The 15,668-nt window shown below is 34.6% G+C and overlaps 1 protein-coding gene and 1 long non-coding RNA gene across 2 annotated transcripts in view; one reads left to right on the plus strand and one right to left on the minus strand.

The window, feature by feature from the left end:
• The window catches only part of LOC121383277 (glutamine synthetase-like), a 97,929-nt gene that overhangs the window by 19,354 nt on the left and 62,907 nt on the right, over window positions 1-15,668 (minus strand). The window lies entirely within an intron of this gene.
• Window positions 9,268-14,533, plus strand: LOC121383278. Its single transcript, XR_005959276.1, has 3 exons — window positions 9,268-10,407; window positions 12,341-12,391; window positions 14,418-14,533. It is a non-coding gene; the product is annotated as an uncharacterized LOC121383278 (long non-coding RNA).

Genomic DNA, 15,668 nt, shown 5'->3' on the forward strand with positions numbered 1-15,668 from the left:
TAGGAGAGTGATTCTCAAGTTTTCTATAACTAGTTTATGAGTTTGACAGTTTCAGTAGGAGTATTGTTTTGCACTCCACAAATTGCAGACACTATGGGCCATAGGAGATATTGTTGCCCTTGAAAATATATTTTGTGATTTTAGGGGAAGGTGAGGTTGCTTCACCCAAACGAAGCAACAGTGAACACGTATTCAGAGATAAAACAGAAGCAGAGAAGAAAAAAATTAATTAAAAAACAAAAAATGTTTTATTTAACGACACACTCAACACATTTTATTTACAGTTATATGGCATCAAACATGGTTAAGGACCACACAAATATTGAGAGGAAACCCGCTGTCGCCACTTCATGGGCTACTCTTTTCGATTAGCAGCAAGGGATCTTTTATATGCACCATCCCAGACAGGATAGCACATACCATGGCCTTTGATATACCGGGTACCAGTCGTGGTGCACCGGCTGGAACGAAAAATAGCCCAATGGGCCCACCGATGGGGATCAATCCCAAACCGACCACTCATCAAGCGAGTGCTTTACCATGTCCCGCCCCGCTACTTAAATGAAACACTAAGCACACTACGATGATACAACCTTTCTGAATACAGATATTAATGCAAACATATACTGCATATAGACTTAAGTTGCACTGGTTAGCATATTTATTGGTCTCCTACTGGTCCAACCGAAGGGGACTATAGGTTTCATCTCCGTCCTGCCTGTCTGGGTGTCTGTTTTCCTGATGTTTTTTGCAGAAGGCTAAGATATTAAGCTAAAATTTTGTATATAGCTTATCACGTACTGTTACTGATCAAGTTTAACTTTCCTGGTGATTTACTCACTTTTCACAGATGTTTGGCCCTTCAATTTAGGAGATAAGAACAATTGTCAAGTAGGTAACGTGTATTGCTTTAGCAGTATAACTATCAAAATGCTGTCATGGACGGAGGAGACGGCCTTGGCCGGCTCTTGTGCCCACGACAGGCGTGCGCTACAACAGCTTGTTTTGAATGTGCACGTAAAACCCTATGACACGACATGACAATCAACTTCATTCATGTGCTAAGCTGACAAATGAGACCACTAAGGATACCAGCATCGTGTCTTCGTCCTTCCATAGGTTCAAACAGGTTTGCTAGTAATCCATTAGGAATTACAACCAACTGGAATTTTAAGCCATGCAGGCCACTTGTGATCACTGAACAAAATATGTTGGTTAAAAGGCACTCAGTCACGGATGGTTGACCTAATTAATTACCTAACAAAGAAAATATATACATTTGATTTGTCGCTAAAAGTACTTTATTTAACCATCTGCATAACTACCATAAGCCACTTATTAGTGATATTTTGTAAAAATAATTGAATTATGTCGACGGTCCATAATTTAGGATAAAATAACGGCTATTTGGAGTGAAGAGGTGTAACGTATTATTTTTGTAGTCATGTGATAGGCAAATACCCACCGAATAACCGCAGTGTCGAAATGATTCACCAAGCTCATGTAACGAGAACGCTTGACCGTCCTCTGCGAAGTAGGGTAAATCGAAAGAAAAACAATAAAAATAAGTTATTAAAAAATTATATAAACATGTACTGAATAATAATAAGCTTATACATTAATTTATTTTAGTAACAGAAGCATTTTAAATGGAGACGATCCCGACTAGTTAGGCCTTTGCATGTACAGGTAAATTTATTGTTTGTTGTATGTGGGAAAAATGTATATTTATTATTATGCAAAATATGCCATAACCCCATGGATAATTACAGCTGGCTTGGGATAGGAATTGTTACATTTTTAAAGAATACTGTGAACTAGATGGTGTTTATGTATGAAGTGGCTATATATACGATGGCCGTGTATATAGCCTCTGCTAACGAGGGCTGCATGACTATAAACACAGCAAAAAATGAATATACACGTAGGCGGTAAATAAGTATTTGATTGATCCATATTACCAAACCACTTGGAACAGGAGGAATACACATGGTTCATACAGACCTGGTGAACAGAAATTCCAGTACTTTTCAAGTACTTTTCAAGTATATTTTTCAGTTTTTCAAGTAGTCTTTGGCACAATGTTACAAGCAGTTTAACACACACACATCACTAGTTAACTACAGCTGACCGTTTTTCAGCACACGACTGGTTACCTGTCTCGCTCATAAACCGGTTCAACTATTAGTAATGCACTGTTTCCAGTAGACAGCAGCCCAGTCTACTTTAATCTTCACACTGTGGTGCATATAGCAAGCGCAACAAGGACTTGTATGCCAGTCTATCTATATCGGCAGCAACACATATCACTTCCGGGTTTTGATTACGACAAATACCCGAGAAATATACGTCAGCAAATACTTATTATTTTTTCCAGATTTTAATCAGTAAGAGAGACATTCTGCTTGTAAAAAAAAACATTTCAAGTAGTTTTTAATTAAATTCCAGTACTATTCCAGGACCTTTTCTGAATTTGCAAATTTCCAGTACTTTTCAAGTACTACGTCAAAATTCAAGGACTTTTCCAGGCCCGTGCGAACCCTGATACATACTAAGTACAAACAGTGCATGGTCTGAACAGAGGAATGTGGGTTGAATATGAATCTAGCAGACCCTTTTGTGTATGTTTTCCATAGACACCTACCGTATATCTTAGCCTATAAGTCGAATTTTTTTCACCCAAAAATTATTTTATAACTTGGGGGGTCGACTTATAAGAGGGTAAAAAAAATTCAACAAAAAATATTACTGTTTTGAGGATTATTTTACAAGTTTTATTGTTGAAGTATGCCATGTATTTATACTCAAATATGTTAATTTGACACATTTATTTTTTATAACCTGTTTTTTTGGGCATTAGAACGGTTTTGGTTATGCGAAAAGGCGTGCGATCTCACTCGCATGCCAAGACAACAGTCCACTTAGTTAAATTAACAGTTATCACTAATAGTAAAAATGTAAACAATACTAACTACCTGTTGCCTGAGTTTATTTTGAAATCTGGTCACTGGCATTAATGGTTGTTCAAACAATGTTTTGTCGGTGATTAACTTCATGAATATTACTGAGCCTTCCCTTAAAATAGACTGATCTCTGCAGTTCACTAGAGCAATAGGGACACACATCATTTGGTACAAAAACCAGTGTACTTTCCAGAGTTATCCTCCTTACATGTATTAATATGGCGGCAAAACGTGATACTTTCAGTTTTATCGTAGTGATCTGTTGTCAGTGTTTATAAATAAAGTTGTTGTCTGTGCACAAAACCATCTGTACAGTACCATACAGTAACAGTCAAACAGCTTTCACACTCTACTAAGGGAATATTTCGTTTTGATGCTATGTAATAATGATAGTTTGATTGGAATAGTCTGATTATATTGCGATATACAAAACGTGAAAACCGAAGTTTGTAAAATAATTTTCTTTTGTTCAAATATTGTACATTATTGTTCTCATGTGCTGAAAATAAGAAATACTTCAATATTTATAAGTTGTTTTTCATGGGTCGACTTATAAACGGGTCAATAAAAAAAATACGTTTTCAGGGCTTGAAATTAGGGACTCGACTTATAGCCGAGATCGACTTACAGGCGAAGATATACGGTACCCAGTGTTTCTGTCGGAAAGAAATGTTTGGGTATGGCACTATGAAATTAAATATTTACAATGTGTTTGCTGAATGCAACAGCAGACGATAGGGGGTATGGGGGACCTCCTCCAGAAATAAAATGGGTTAGGAGTAGGGTTATGGTTAAGAAAATCATACAGTAATAATAAAGTGTCATTCATTTTGTCAAAAGGTTGACTTAACATTTTTAAATCTGCAATAAAATTTGGGCATGGCGCCATACCCATTTTACCCTCTGGCAGAAACCCTGCTACCATACATGTATATGAATAGCGTAATATTGCCCCTGCAGTACTATAATAATAATAACAATAATAATAATATATCAATGAATGAATGAATGAATGCATACATATAAATAAACAAATAAAATTATCAGATGCTGAAAGATTATCTGTAAAAAGAAAAAAAATACACACTAACTATGGACAGTACACAAACTAACAGCAGGGCTTGTAACTGGAAGCAGTCGGAAGGAAACATGTTATTTATATAGCTGTTTCCAGATAAGCATAATTAATAACTATGATTTGGTAACAGTACTAACAGTTTACCTAGTTTCACAGATTGATATGGTTATAGTGACTTAAATATGGCGGCATTCTCAGAAGTATTATTATTATTATTATTTTAAATTATATATTAGCCATATGAACTACATTACATATAGCAGGCCGTTTAATCATAAACAACTGGAAGCAAATTGCTAATGCATCATCAGCTACACTCGAAGTGGTTACCAATCACTATCTGTATAGTAACGGTATAGTTGAGAAACCTCTCTATAATATTTTTAAATACCTGTAGATAATATATATATATATATACGGGAGGGGACACAAGCCATATTTTTACGTTCGGAATTTGATAACTGCAAATTAGATGTACATTAATGAGGTCAATGAGGTAAATCTTATTGACAAGACATTGTAATCGACATACTAGTAAACAAATAGACAGGGCTTCAGTTTCTATTAAACACAAGACATTATGTTGTGTATTAAGCAAAAATGATTGTGCCACAATGTTTTTTATCGGTGCAGGCACATACCCATCTCCTTGCAGAAGCAATTTTTTTTTTGCGATACATTTTTCGGGGAACATGTCTCGACCCCTCACCGTAAACCCCTCTCCCCATGCTCAAATTCCTGCACACGCATCTGCAGTGGTACTGTGTACGGAGCTCCGTATTAAAAAAAACCCAACCCCAAAACACCCCCCCAAAAACCAACAAATAAAACAAAATAACCCTCCATAAAAACAACAAAAACACAATAATACAAAAAAATAATAATAAACCAAAAAGTAAATAAATAAAACAAATAATAATAAACAAAAATCGTGTGTTTATGTTCTAACTATTTATTATTTTTTTGTCAAGAAATAATATATTTTAAAGTCTCTATACACAGCGGTCGTGCACTGTATACAACTCAAAAGAATTTAAGGGTCAGACTATATTTTCGACATTATTTTCTGAATGTCAATTATATTAGCTAGACCATAACGTCACGCATGGTATTGTTCCATTTTGACGAAAGTGGGTCTAAGCAACCCATAAATGAATTAAAATCCACTGTCATTGACACTGTCGACTAGTTCTAATGGCGAAAACATGCTTACATTTGCACGTAAATTAGGGCGAAAGCGAAAGGTCTGCTAAGTGCCCATAACTTGCTTTTTCACAAAGCGCTTCATTTGCACGCTTTGCACGTGTATTCCATGTTCCCAATGCCGAATTTCCGTATAATTGGAGCTTGCGTTCGTGTACGGTGCACACTCCAAATTCGACAATGGTACGACTTCAACTGACTATCGAAGATCGAGGAAGGGCTATTGCTTGGCTTCAGGATGGCAATACGCAAAGAAATGATGCTCCGAGACTTGGTGTCAGTCAAGTGTCGTTGGCCGACTGTGGCAACGGTACCAAGCAACGAATTCTGTTCGAAATCGTCCACGTTCGGGAAGACCCCGAAGCACTACAAATAGAGAGGACCGCTACATCACCAATATGGCAATCTGAATGGAATCCGCTATCTGAATGAGATTATCCGGCCGTTGGTTCTCCTAGGCCTTCAGCAGATTGGCGGCGGGGCAGTTCTGCAGGATGATAATGCCAGACCCCACCGCGCCAGGGTGGTAACGGACTTTCTCAGACAACAAGGTATCGCCAGGATGGATTGGCCAGCATATTCGCCTGACTTGGCCCCAATAGAGTCCGCCTGGGACGAATTAGGCAGGAGAGTTCGGGATAACCATGCCCCTCCGGCCAACCTTCATGATCTGGGTCAACTTCTTATGGCAGAGTGGCAGGCCATTCCCCAAGAGTTCTTCAGACGTCTGATCAACAGCATGAGGCAACGATGTGTCGAGTGTATTCGCGCCAGGGGTGGATTCACACACTATTAAACGAATGTTCTAATGTGTAAAATCCATGTTTGACAACCTTCAACTTTGACAGCATGTCATGTGACTTTCTTGTATGCAGTGACGTTTATTTGTGGGTTTTTTGTAAATATGGAACAATAAATTAAATTTTTGGTGTAGTTTACATCATCAATCTAATACACTCTGAAACTTATTTGGTTATAAATTTTTGACCCTTAAATTCTTTTGAGTAGTATATATAAAATTCAAGGTATTTTACACAGCTATCGTATATATAGCTTCATCAATACTCAGTTATGTCGTACATTTTAGACTCCTCATAAAAGAATTCCAATTTTTTAAAATGAAGCTGCTCACTGGTTGTCATGGGATTCCCTCAATCGTGGTTCAATTAAAATGTTTTGGGTGATACAATAGGGATGTTGGTATTCCAAATTAAGGTAATTGTCATTTATAATCCATATTTAGAGAAATAAGGCCCACTAAATCTGTGACTGAGTGTCTTTAAGGGTTGGCCTGCATATTCTGACAGTACCTCAATGAAGCTCCAACAGTTCTAAAGAGGTGCTGTCCACGTTCGTTAGCAAGTGCAAAGGTTGCGTGTAAACGAGGTTGGCTACTTCATTTATGATGTACGATAATTCGGACTGTCCTACCTAACATTAAGCAAATCATCTTAGAAGAATACAAGGCCTTCTATATCTGATGCTGTTCTGTTCCTACATACAGCCTTGTCTGGTATCTTCAAAGCAAGATGCAGATGAACAAGATAATTCTACTCAAAACGAAATATCTTTCTGCACTGCTCAGAAGTCAGTGTATTCAAATCCAGCTGATGGTGTTTATTCACTTGTGTAGAGGATGTCCCAATCTTCTACGATAGTACCAACATTGCCATCTTTTGTATTTAGGTAGCATAACAAAACCATACAAGTACGCGTGCAGCTCAATGTAAAAATCTAGATGTCAGTACATGTACATGTAACTACCAGTACAAGTAGACATACACCTACACATCGACTACTCAACCTCTGTAATAACACCATTACTCACCAACAGAGAGAATTTTTAGCAACAGACTGTTTAATCAGTGACCATTATTAGTCAATATTAGTTGTCCTGTGCAAATCTCATATTTGCATTTTTGTTCTTTTGAAAACCCCACTGAAACTTTGGGATGGGAACTGGCATTCTATCAATGTTTGTTTTTTTATTCTCCTGTAAACATTCAAGATGTAGATCTATGCATGCAAGTCAACTAAACAGGACACCCACAATATTCCACAATATTCAGGTGTTCTGGTGATTTTAATAGTTGGATCTGGACAATGAAAGAAGAAATCCACTACATTCATAGGACTATTTTTATTACCAAAAGTAATCAATTATACAATACATCTAAAAACTGCATAGGATATAAAATATTTTCACTGTCATATATTGATGCCAATATGATGGGCAGTACAAAGCATTAATGTTTCGTATCCCAAGTTATTTTGTATCAAATGTTAATGGTGGAACCTATAGCTCAGCCGTTGATCTCACAATAATTTCGCTAAATATAGGAGCAAATGCTCAATGGGAAATACTGGATACCTTTAATAGCAACCACTTTCTCGGAAGAAGATAAATTTATCCCTAAATTTAAATTTTCAAACGCCGACTGATGGGCCGGTTTCACCAGCGACTGCAAAATGATTAGCATTGAGGATAATGTAAACATTGATGTTGCCACCAGTAGCCTAGCTTACTAAAAAGGAAAAGTTTAAGATAACTCCTGTACAAATAAATAAATGAGCTTTATAATGAGCTTTAAAAATTTAAATGATAATAAATCAACTGGAGATGACAACTTAGGTCCACGAATACTTAAGTTAGGTGCCTTGACAATTGCTTCTTCATTAACATTTATTTTTAACAAAATAATAGTGGTATTTATCCACAATGTTTTAAAAATGATAAAGTTATCCCAATTTTCAAATCTGGTGACAAAAATGAAGCTACAAATTATAGGCCAATATCTGTATTGCCAACACTATCCAAATTAATAGAAAAACAATTCTCCAAGCAATTTTATGATTACTAAACAAAATTTGACATTTTACACTCATCCCAATCAGGTTTTAGACCAAACAACTCATGCCAAACTGTAATCAGGATGGATTAGAACATTTACTAAACAGAAAGCTGCAAGAATATTAGATGTAGATCCTATTACTTTATCTGCCCCACTATTTAAACAGTTAAAATGGATAACAATGCAAACACGAATCCACTATCACAAATGTTTACAAATTTATCAATGTCTATGGAATAAAACCCCAAACTATCTTTCAAACTTATTAATACATGTTGGAGGAAACAATCCCTACAACCTTTGAAATGTAGAGGATAGAAATCTATTAATTCCAAAACCTAAAATGTCTTTATTTAAACATGCTTTCACTTACTCTGGACCAGTACTTAGGAATCAATTACCTAAAGCTGTCCGATCATCGCCAGATACTGCTGTTTTTAAATACAGACTCAAGAAACATTTTCTAAAATAATATCATTTGTACATACCCTTTCCGTAGTGGAATATACTTTACTTATACGCCACTTATAAGTTACCTATATATTGGTATAAGTGAAGTATCAGTGTGTATAAGTATAAGTGAAAAAAATGGTTAATTGATACTTCACTGATACTCCACATATATTTCACCTATAAGTGGTTTATCAGTGGTATAAGTGAACTGGAATTAGATCTTTTTTTTGTTGTTTCTACAAGTGAAATATAAGTGAAATATTAGTTTGGAGATAGTCTTTTTCAAAGGAAATGATCTGTTCCAAATGAACGGGGAAAAAACTAAGTCCAAAACATTTTCATGGTTATTTTTTAAAAATTCATAACTTCTCACAGGATTTATCGAATTCATTGGGAACTGTGGCTAAACAACCAAACATACATTTAGCAGATTTAGATAGTATTTATGATAAATTTATAATAAAAAAAAAAATAAAAAAATAAAAAGGCGGGGTGGGTTATATATGATTAAAACAGGATCATCTTGTAATTATCCCATACTACCTCCTTGCTTTCAATAGACTCCCCCATCCCGACACACCTGTCATAATAAAGATCTGTAAAAAGTAGCTAATGGGGGGGGGGGGGGGGGAGGAAGTGATCCCCATCACAATGCACAATGTTTATCGATCACAGTATGGATTTTTTGGGGGGGGGGGGCTAAAAACTAAATATTACAGGGTAGGCTACCACTCACATCTCATACATATATATATATATATATATATATATATATATTGCTGCTAAATAATAATATAATTATAATTTCAATTAAATAATAAAAAAAATAATTTAAAAAAAATAAAGTCAATAAAAATTGTTTTTAAAAAAATCTTAATTATTGTTAATTTGTTGTTATTATAATAATACTGACACACATATGGCAGTTGCTGTTGGTACTGTTGTTCCAGCTAGCTAGCCATGCTGTATTCATGCTGTATGTCTCACACCCACCCACCACCACTTTTTTTTTTTTTTACCAGATTGTGTGAAAATAGGCACAAAAACCAAATTAAAATGAATTGATATTACTATAACAGATTGTGCCCCCCCCCCCCCCCCCTTCCTTTCAGGTATCATTACTTTTGGTCTATTATTTATTAAGATTGATTTTTTTTTTTTTTTTTTTTTTTTTTTAATATGAATTTTCACACACATAATAATAAAAATGTTAGTTTTTTTGTTAAATCACAAGGAAGAAAAATAAAGTAAGCTGGTGTATCACTCCCATCCCTGGTTCTCATGATGGGATCATCACATATTTTTTGAAAAAAATACCCACACCTTTAGGTAACGTTATCTTTATTCGCTAGAAAAAATATGAGCTTTGGTATTAAAAAAAAAAAAAAAAAAAAAAAAAAAAAAATGGTAATGCCATACGCCATATGCAGAGTAATAATTTATAATGCTTAATAGACAGAAGGCCACAAAGGCGTTAGATTAGTACATAATTATGATAATAATAATAATAATAATAATAATTATTATTATTATAAGTCAGTGTCGTCTTAAAAGACGAACGAAGGTTAAAAGCGATAATATGATTGGTCGGTTCCTAAACAGTCATACCTGGGATTTGATTGGCTTAGAGATAACACCAGGAAAAAACGCGCCATTTGCAGTTTGCCAAAATAAATTTAATAATAAATAATGACAAAACATTGTGTATTTTTCATTATGAATTGGATTTGAGATCATTTTGATTGAGCAGAAACAATCACAGTTTATTACCGAATACTTGGCTATGGCGGAAAATGAATAACTTCGATTTAAGTTTCGGATGTCCTACTATTTTCGTCACGTTTGGAAGGAAAAAAAGGTAAACATGATTTTACTATTTTCTTACTTATTCTAGACACCTTTAATATATAGGCCTAAGATGACATCTTTAACTGTATTTGTTCTAATATTGTGTGATGTTTGATGACAATCGAACGAATGTAACGTGTTCTACATGAAGCAACATTGGGTCATGACACAGAAAATTTCCAAAATGGCCGATCAAGGCATTTTTTCAGGGGCAATTTAAATACACATAGATCACATTGACATCATAAATAATACATTTAAATGCAAAATAAATATTTTAAGATGCCAAATTGATGCATTTATTACAGAAAAAGTGTTGTTATTTCACCGATGGGTACAGATTTTTACAACGATAGTAATGCTTTTTTGGGGTGATTTAGGTCACATGACCAGATTCACGTACTCTGATAGGTCAGCAGTCTTTGTTTACAAATTAATTTAGTTTTAATTTGTTTAATTTATTTAAAGTATCACAAGTAGCAGTCATTTTTCATTTTACTTAGTAATATATATTGTTTATGGGTACCATATGTTTCGGTCCCCAAACCAGTTCACCCCCAGTCAGTTCACCCCCAATTATGTTAGGTAATAAAAATGATTTTGGCTTAGGTAATTGGTTGTTTGGCAAGTCTTCCTCATTACCACCAACAAATTATTAAAATATTTGTTAGAATCAATGTACCGTTAGAGATAGTTATTGATCTTTTTTTTAAGTTTATAAAACATTTTGTTTTATAATTTTAAGCAACATAATGTGTACCGGTATATTTCATAATCCTTTCTGGTGATCAGGCTTGGGATCACAAAGTCATGCATTCATATTTTTTTGGTACATGTACAAAATTAATTATTTGAAAGTAAAATTTGGTTTGGGCTACAATAAACCTCAATTGTTTAGGGTACCAGACGTTTCTCCCCCAAATCGGATGTCAGTTCGCCCTCGCGTGCTTAACCAGTTCGCCCCCACAAAGGTACCAGTTCACCCCCATAAAGATTTATATGTATTAATTAATTAATTAAACTGGTGATTATGTCAAATGTGCCCGGACTGACTCAGGATCCAACCAAATTGTGGAAAGACGACAATCCTCCCCTCACCACACTAAGAAAAGAAAAGAAACACACACACACACACACACACACACACACACACACACACAGTTTAACATGCCTCTAAAGAAAAATACAGTAATTGTTTAAAAGTAACAAATAATTGGGATTTGGGGGCGAACTGGTACATGGAGGGAACAGGCCAAACTGGGGGCAAAACATCATGGATTCATTGTCTATACAAAAAGTAAGTTTGTTTTCTTTAAAGACACCACTAGAGCACATTGATTTATTAATCATTGGCTATTGGATGTCAAACAGGTAATTTTGACATATAATTTTTCAGAGGGAACATGCTAAAAATTAATTAGTAGCAATGTATTTGTATCTATGCACCATCCCACAACAGGATACCACTTACCAAGATGAAATACATACGAAATCGTGCAACAATTGCCAATCGATGCATACTTATTGTTTGCTGAGAATATATATATAAAATTAAAATATTTATACCATTATATTTTTGTGTTACCTGTTTACTCCTCTGTTCACTTCACCCCCAACTGTCAGTATGGATGCCCCCAAATATTTACAACACATCTTTGGTTGCATTTTGTATTTATATTATAAAAATTGTTTCATATTACTTTGACTGGGGTGTGGTATCAAGCCTTTTCGCCCCATGCCAGTTAATTTCTTTTCAAAACGCTTGTCTTCTCTTTTGAAAAAAACTTATAAAACTCTTAAACTGACACAGGAAAATTCTTGGATAGGATATTGACATACCTTTGGGGATGGATTGGTTTGCATGAGGATGAAATGGACATTTATTTTGATTACAAGAAATACAAGTTATATATATATATATATATATTTTTTTTTTTTTCCAGAAAAATCGTCAGCACATTCTGGTCATCATATTATGGAAATATTTGTGACTGGTATGTATTTAACAAACAATAATCTTGTTTTAAGATGCATGACTTGATGTGTAAGAGGTGGTCGTTCAATGTCACAAGCCATTATACATAATTATTTAGAAATGTTTGATTATACCAGATCACTTGGAAATTAACTTTAACATGTGTTATCAGGTTAGTAGGAAATGCAATCTCTGCATGATGGTTGGTTGATAATTTTTAAAACATCTATTTCAGGATAATAACTTTTACACTTTCCTTAACATTAGAATTTTTTTTTTTTTCAATTCTTCCTTGTCCGCCCATATTCTTGAGTGAGCATCTTGAATTAAACATTTTAATAATAAAAAAAAGTAACTTCCAGTTTACATTTGAACAGCATCTGACATCACATGTATGGTCACTGACAAGCATGCAGGGCTTTTTCTCGTTCTAACCAGTGCACCACAACTGGACAAAGACTGTGGTATGTGCTTTCCTGTCTGTGGTAAAGTGCATATATAAAAGACCCTTTGCTGCATTAGAAAAGCTGTAGCTGACTACGAGTCAGAATTACCAAATGTTTGACATCCAATAGCCGATGATTAATTAATCATTAATTAAGCGAGAAGAAACCTGCTACAATTTTCCATTAGTAGCAAGGGATCTTTTATATGCACAGACAGGATAGCACATACCACAGCCTTCGATATACCAGTCATGGAACAAGAAAAGCCCTAAGGGTCCATCGACAGGGATCGATCATGGGTCAACCGTGCATCAATCGAGCGCTTTACCCCTATAGCTTGAAAGGAGTTGCATGCAGTTCTATGATGTACATGTATAGAGGCACTGATTTTCCGCGATCGCGGAATCGCGGAAATACCTATCTGAAACGGAATTCCCAATTTTTTTCCAAAACATTATTTAACTTTAGCGCATTTGATTAATTAAAATTTATTTTTCGAACTAGAAACTATGGACACCGACATCTGCCTGTGCTACGCTACGACACTAGTACCTTTGTATGTTACGTCAAATGTTTAATGTAGAGTATCTAGACGTTTTACCAGTCATGTTTTCTTCGCTTATTCCCGATGATTTAACGGGAAAAACCAAACATTGTGAGCTAAAATTGTCCGATATTTACTCAAGTGAAAGATATATTATGTTATGTTTGCTTATTAATTTTTAACATTTGCGGCATTGCCATATTTCCGATCTCACAAAGGAATGCCATAATTGCATATTGTATGCCAGGCTTTGTTCAAAATAAATTATACAAGGGAAGTGGTTTATAGCCGTTTGTAATTATTTTCCCGATCATATCGTAAAGAAAACCGAAAATGTCCGAAGTCTGTCTCGTGGTGTATTCGTGGTTAAATTTAAACCAAAAATAAATACAAACTACTGACATGTTTTGCCTCATTGCATATTTATTTATTTTATACCAGCAATTAATTGCGGTGTGTGTGTGTGTGTGTGTGTGTGTGTGTGAAACAAACACAGAATTTGTTTAATACTGAAACGGAAAAAACCGGAATTTGTAACATTATGAAACGGAAAAGGGAAAAATCTGAAACGGAAAATCAGTGCCTCTACATGTAGTTGACATGTACAAACTAATACATGTAGACAAATGTATGTTTGTTTTTTTTTTAATTTCATTATTTCCCTCCCAGTCCAACACCCTTTATCTTTTTGTAATAGTTTATATTTTGTAGGCCTGAAAATTGGTACAGATTCTTTAGATTCAAATATATATCATGTATTTTATTTTTTGATTTCTTCATAATTAAAATTAAAGGTCAACATTGAATATTTCAAAGTCTGTTTTATCCTTGAGATTTGATTGATACCAGGTAAAAAAATATTTAAACTTGAAAATTTAACTGAAAATTAGTTTGCTTTCTCTTGAAATTTTGATTCCCCACACCGGAAACTTGGTACGCTATGATTCTCTAGGGTAGTCTTTTTAAAAACTAACAGAAAGAACTAAATGTTTACATTAATAATAAACAATAGCTAATTACATAGCAGATCTATCCAGACTACATTTGTTTTTCAGAATCCCATCTGAATGTTGGATGACATATATCAAGATGACACTGAACAGGACAACTGAGGAAAATGGATGTGAAATAATCCAATCTAACAGTTGGAAATAAATATATATAGTATTTATAAAATATTTGTTTGTATATACTGTTCAGATATATTAGTGAGTCAGAATGAAACATCACTTTGTTTGTTAAGACTATTGTGCTTCAATTTTTATGTTTTGTGGACAGCTAGTTTACAGATAGGGTGTGTAAGCGGTGGCATTAATACAGCAATTGCCCGAGAATATTATAAGTTGTAGAAGCATCACGAGGGGTATATGGCTTTTTATGTACCCTCTGTGTGTTCTTTTACCCCGAGCCGAAGGCGAGGGGGTAAAAGAGCACACAGAGGGTACATAAAAAGCCATATACCCCGAGAGATGCTTCTACAACGAATTTATCTTGCCGACATGTTAAACCATATAGCCAAATAATCAAATTAACGCCAGACAATAATTGTTAACAATTTATTAACGGAGCCGTACCACGCGGACGCGAACGAAATCACTTGCCAGTGACGAAAAATAGTTCCATCGATAAACGAGTTTTTAACTTCAAATGTTTGTAATATGAAATTGTCTGAAACAGATATTAATAATTTAAAAAAAAAAAAAAATACCTTTTTTTTTATCAGAAATGTATGTAGTAAAAAAAATAAAAAAAATAAAAATAAAAAACAACTGTTGCTAATCGCGCATTAATACAATAACACCACGACCGTAATTAGGTGGCCGAGTTCAACATTGCAGCTTTTAAAAGTATTGAAATAGTGTATTTTATAGTAAAAATTAAATTAATGATGTATACTTGATTGATTATCAATGTTATTTATAATCTAATTATTGCTTTAGCATTAACTGGGGCGGCTGGAAACTGTTGGGAAATTACAGACGGGGTATAAGAGAATTTGGCTCCGCCCACAGGGGGATAAGGGATTTGTTCAACGGCAAACAACCAATGAGATTAAAGAATTTTACATGAAGGCGAGATAATGAAATTTGGCCTCCCAAGGACAGATTGCTGCCTATTTTCATTTGTTTAATGATTAGTTCATCACCAACTGCTGGATGTAAAAAATTAAATTGATAATTAATTCTGACCCATAGTCTTCAGAGGAAGCTCTCTACATGTTTCAAAAGCTGCAAGTCATCTTTTATATGATCAGGACAGAACATACCACAGCCTTTGATATTCACTTATATTTCACTTATACTTCA

The sequence above is a fragment of the Gigantopelta aegis genome, chromosome 10 (assembly GCF_016097555.1).
Source record: "Gigantopelta aegis isolate Gae_Host chromosome 10, Gae_host_genome, whole genome shotgun sequence".
Classification (NCBI taxonomy): domain Eukaryota; kingdom Metazoa; phylum Mollusca; class Gastropoda; order Neomphalida; family Peltospiridae; genus Gigantopelta; species Gigantopelta aegis.